Below are 6,136 nucleotides of genomic sequence, written 5' to 3' on the forward strand. Positions count from 1 at the left end.
ACTTGGCAGGGCTACACCCTTGTGCTTTATATACTGCAAGAAAAGGGGGGCAGCCTTGTTTCTAAAAAATTCATTAAACACGGCCCACGTACCGAGAAATTGGGTGGAATGCATTTCAAAAAAAAATTAGGTGGAATATAAGTTAGGGTTATTTTACCAGCCATGGTCATTGGTAAGGTTATTTTCAAATTCCATACCAATTAATATTTTTCACACTAAAGGGTGAAATTCGGCCAGATTGTAGCTTTCCTATCGAGTATCTGTCGTGACGTGCGGGTCCGGGAACCCGTCCGCCAGACGCGGGGCGAAAATTAAAATCGTGTGGGTGTGGGAGTCGCCACCAATCTTTTTTATCTAGGTGTGATTGGTCACCTATTAACCTGATTCTTAATCGACGAAGTCCTAAATTAATTTTAGGTCCGCCGAAAGAACGAGAACTGGTCCACGTTTTAGAGATGGGTTCGGGAGTGCGGTTACGCACGGAGAAGGGTTAGCACCTCCGTGACGCCCGTTCTACGAACGGTACCATTTAATATTAAGTTATCTTAATATAGCCTTTTCTTAGTTTAATCCCTATTTTATTAATTAAATTTTTATTGAATTGTCAGACTGAGTTTTTCACTTGGTCTTACGTATGCATATGATGCAAGCGTAGAATGATGTCGTGACTTGTTTATTTTAAATGATGGAGTCGGTAATCTTTTATTGGAAAATTATTCGAAGACTATCCCAACGCTTTGGTGAAGTCTCGAAATTCTCCTCACCTAGAGATATCCCCGGAAGAACTCGTCTCTACGAGCTCCTCGGGGAAATCCCATCATCGGGATTCTCGCGCCATTTGCAAAATAAGGGTGGCGTGCGATGACAGTATAAAATGATGGTATCTATATGCACGCGTTTATTGATTGTTTAAAAATTTTTATTATTTGTTATTTATTATTTTTTTATTTATATATATACTTTATTTTTTGGTTATTTAAATCCATGTTTGTTGTTGGTCAATTTTTTTACTTGATTTCAAAGCTTATCTAATAAATAATTAATTAATTTTTTTTTTAAACGATTAGATTGTTTAGTAATATTTATTTAAATTAACAAAATTTTCCATATATATTGTTTTCTAACAATGATTAATAGGCTTAATAGGTTTTGGAGTTTAGAGTTCGGATTTATCCCGACGCTTCGGTGAAAATCCGTCTCTGACTTTGTACCCGAAAATATCCACCGGAAAGAGGCAACTCTTTGCCCCTTTTTGGTGGTAATACTCAAATATTTATTTCAATTATATTATTTATTATATTTATTTATTTATTTTTCATTTTATTATTATCATTATTATTTTTTATTATTATTTTTTATATTTTTATATTTTTATATTTTTTTTATTTAAAAAATATAATATAATATATAAATATATATATTTGCATCATTAATTATTATTATTATTATTTTATTATTATTATTTTTAGCCTCCAAATATATTTATAATATTAACATTTTTTATTATTTGTCATTGTTATTATTTACATATATATTTTAATTTTTAATTTTATGAATTTTTTTATTTTTATTTTTTTTTGATTTTTAATATTAAGTATAAATATTTCTTTCCTAAAAAAAATGTATTTTTATTAAAATGGGCTAGACCCAACACCATGAAGCCCAACAAAACAAAACAAAACAACAAAAAAAAAAGGGAAAATGGGTCATACCTTGTTGGGCTGGACGGATGGCCCAAGTGGTCTGGGCTGCGCGGAAGTCTGCCTGGCCCGCTTCCTTGGTCCGCTTGAGCTTCTCTTAAACGCACCGTTTTGGGCTCAGGAGACTCCCTCAAACGACGTCGTTTAGGCGCCGACCCTTGGAATCCTTCACTTCACTGAAACGGCGCCGTTTAGGCGTACTTACTCTGGGTATAAAATCCTTTTTCGGCTTTTTTTATTCATTTTCTCACTTTTTTTCTCTCTCTAGCCAAACTCTCCCTCTGCCTTCTCTCTAAAACTCTTCCTCTCCCCGCCGGCGCCGGTGTCTTCCCTTCTTCTCGCCGACCTCCCTCTCTCTTCTCCCTACTTGCCGGCAGATCTCTCTCTTTCTTCGCTCAGATCTGAACCTTCCGTCGATCTCTCTCTCTCTCTTCGCTCGGATCTCCCCTTCCGTCGGCCTCTCCCTTTTCTCCCGGATCTCACCCTTTTCTCCTTGTTTTTCTTTTTGTTCTTTCTCTCCTCTTTTTGTGGCTAACTCTCTGTCTCTCTCTCTTTTTTGCAGGGTTTTTAAAGAGCCGGGTTGTCCAATTTTTTGGACAACCCGGCGAGGGGGGTTCTGCCACCCCCTGGAGTTGGTGGTCAGAGCCCCCCACTTCACGCGTAGTGGGTGGGGGATGGGACGGCGACGGGATGGCTGGGCGTACGCCCAGCCATCCCGATTTTTTTTTTTTGTTGATTTTTTTTTATTTTTTTTATTTTTTTTAATTATTATTATTATTATTTTTTAATTTATGTGTCTACAGTTGCCCCTCTTTGCACATTCTTGAGAATCAAGGATAGTGCAAAGACGTAGACACCACATTTGGCTTGTCTCGAAGCCAGTTGGTTTAATTAAATCGATCTAGAATCGACTTATCTCAAAATAAGTTCGATTTTAAACAAAAACAAAATTTCTAGACTTGATCTGGGCTTGACTCATGTTAGAACAAATTCAATTAAAATTCTTAGACTTAATCTTGGCTCGACCTATCTCACAACAGGTTCGATTTGAACAAGATTAAAATTCCTAGACTTAATCTAGGCACGACCTATCTCAGAACAGGTTCGATTTAAACAAAAATTAAAATTCTTAGACTTAATCTAGGCTCGACCTATCTCACAACAGGTTCGATTTAAACAAAATTAAAATTCCTAGACTTAATCTTGGCTCGACCTATCTCACAACAGGTTCGATTTAAACAAAATTAAAATTCCTAGACTTAATCTAGGCTCGACCTATCTCACAACAGGTTCGATTTGAACAAAATTAAAATTCCTAGATTTAATCTGGGCTCGACGTATCTCACAACAGGTTCGATTTAAACAAAATTAAAATTCCTAGACTTAATCTAGGCTCGACCTATCTCACAACAGGTTCGATTTGAACAAAATTAAAATTCCTAGATTTAATCTGGGCTCGACCTATCTCACAACAGGTTCGATTTAAACAAAATTAAAATTCCTAGACTTAATCTAGGCTCGACCTATCTCACAACAGGTTCGATTTAAAAAATTGAAGTTCCTAAACTTAATCTAGGCTCGACCTATCTCACAACAGGTTCGATTTAAAGAAAATTAAAATTCCTAGACTTAATCTAGGCTCGACCTATCTCACAACAGGTTTGATTTAATTCTTTAATGCTAACTTAATTGGAATAACATGAAATGGAAAGACTCAAATCCTTCCGTTGAAGTTTTACAATCTCAACCCTTTAAGTCGAGTGAATTTTGACCTTCAAAGCTTGGGACATGAATTAATTTTGATTCTTGTCGAGTGCATGGCTAGGCATGTATGCATGTATGCGTGATTGACATGATCGAATGCTTTTCATGTTTACGATTCATTAAGGTTCCAAGACCATCCTCTTGCTTCATCCGATTTTTCGCTGCAACTTTCGATCTTTTTTGCCTGTTTTCTTTCCTTCTGTAGAATTCAGGTAACTCCAGACTTTCCCTTAAGTAACCTCTCCTTTGACATTTGACTTTGCCTTAAGTTCAGGGCTCTGCCATTCCTTTTTTCATCCTTAAGTCTTTTGCTGAACAATGAGTGTAATTTCTTGCTTAATTAGTTTATTTCTTTTACCAATCATCATTCATTTTCATGACAATCATTATGTGAATCATGGGATGGTAAATAACGAAAGAGTTGAAATAAAGAGACGAAGAAAAACTTCATATATGAGGAATCAAATAGTTCAAGGTAAACAGAATTTACAGGGCAGACATTAGATCTTTTAATAATGAACACCCAGACCACTAAGAGAAAACAATCTGATATTCGACTTCAAGAATTGTCCTTGATTGATGCTTTGATCAAATCTGTAGGTTGCAGATTCCTTAGCTTCCCATTCTTTGTGAAATTGTGGAGCTCCATCCATGGTGTATTTAGGCTGACATCCCCAAATTCCATTCTATCTTCCTGTTTTTCGGCCTCAAGCCGCCCTTTTTCGGGTTTTCAGCATGAGCCTCCTCCCTTAGGTACGAGCTGCCCTTTTCGGGTTTTCAGCACGAACCCCCTCCTTTAAGTACGAGCCGCCCTTTTCGGGTTTTCAGCACGAACCCCTTCCGTTTTTTCGTTTTTTTTTTTTTTTTTTTTTTTTTTTTTGTTAGGCATAGTACTTCTTCACCGCATCCGCATTTATTGGATTAGGCAGATCTCCCCCATCCATGTCAGCCAAAATCAAAGCTCCTCTTGAAAAAGCCTTCTTTACCACGTATGGCCCTTTCCAATTCGGCATCCATTTTCCCCGAAAATCAGTTTGATTAGGGAGTATTCTCTTGAGAACCAACTCTCCTTCTCGGAACTGCCTGGGATGAACTTTTTTCTCGTATGCTCGTATCATCCTTCGTTGGTACATCTGACCATGACAAAGAGCCGCCAGCCTTTTCTCCTCAATCAGATTCAACTGTTCGTAGCGGGAGCGGACCCACTCAGCATCTTCCCATTCCGTTTCCATCAACACCCTCAATGATGGGATTTCTACTTCAACAGGTAGGACTGCTTCTGCACCGTATACTGATGAGTACGGAGTTTCCCCGGTGGAGGTACGCACAGAAGTTCGATATGCATGTAGGGCAAACGGAAGTTTCTCATGCCAGTCTTTATAAACTTCAGTCATCTTTTCGACAATCTTCTTGATGTTTTTGTTGGCCGCTTCTACTGCTCCGTTCATCTTCGGACGGTAAGTTGTCGAGTTATGATGCTTGATCTTGAATTTAGCGCAAACATCCTTCACCATCGCACCATTCAAATTGCTTGCATTATCCGTAATGATCCTTTCTGGAAGCCCATACCGACATATGATCTCTTTTTGGATGAACTTGCACACCACATTTTGTGTCACATTGGCATAGGAAGCTGCTTCTACCTATTTCGTGAAATAATCGATGGCCACCAATATGAATCGATGTCCATTAGAGGCTTTTGGCGTAATAAGTCCAATCACATCCATTCCCCACATTGAAAATGGCCAAGGTGCTGTGAAAACATGCAATGGGGCTGGTGGAGCATGGATCCTATCTGCGTATACTTGACACTTGTGGCATTTTCGAGCAAAGTTTATGCAGTCTGATTCCAATGTCAACCAATAATAACCAGCTCTCATAATTTGTCTAGCCAACATATGTCCATTAGCATGAGCTCCACAAGTTCCTTCATGGACTTCTTTCATTATTTTGTTGGCTTCCGCAATATCCACACATCTCAAGAGTACTTGATCTCGACTCCTTTTGTAGAGCACTTCTCCGCTAAGTAAGAAATCCATTGCTAATCTTCGGAGAGTTCGCTTGTCATTGTCGGTGACATTCTCAGGATATGCCTGGTGCTTGATGTATTGCCTGATATCATGATACCATGGCCTACCATCAACCTCTTCTTCAACATTTAGGCAGTGTGCGGAGACTTCACGAACTTCTAAATCAAAAGGGCGTACATCGGCCGCCTCTTTTATTTTGAACATCGCTGCGAGGGTGGCCAAAGCATCAGCAATCTGATTCTCTTCTCGAGGCAAATGGTTGAAGCTGATTTCTTTGAATTGTTTGCTTAATTCTGTAACCAGCTTTTTATATGGAACTAGTTTAGGATCTCTAGTTTCCCATTCACCTTTCATTTGGCATATCACTAAAGCCGAATCTCCGTAAACATCTATCACGTCAGCCTTCATCTCAATTGCTGCTTGTAATCCCATTACCAACGCCTCATACTCCGCCATATTGTTGGTACAATTGAAATTTAATCTCGTCGTGGCTGGATAGTACTTCCCATTTGGAGAAATCAACACTGCCCCAATTCCGTGCCCCAAAGCATTGGATGCCCCATCAAAATACACCTTCCATGGATTAAGTTCATTGGGACCAACCTCTTCTATATGCAAGACGGCCATCAAATCTTCATCTGG

The sequence above is a fragment of the Theobroma cacao genome, chromosome 9, assembly GCF_053813885.1.
Source record: "Theobroma cacao isolate CCN51 chromosome 9, ASM5381388v1, whole genome shotgun sequence".
Taxonomy (NCBI): domain Eukaryota; kingdom Viridiplantae; phylum Streptophyta; class Magnoliopsida; order Malvales; family Malvaceae; genus Theobroma; species Theobroma cacao.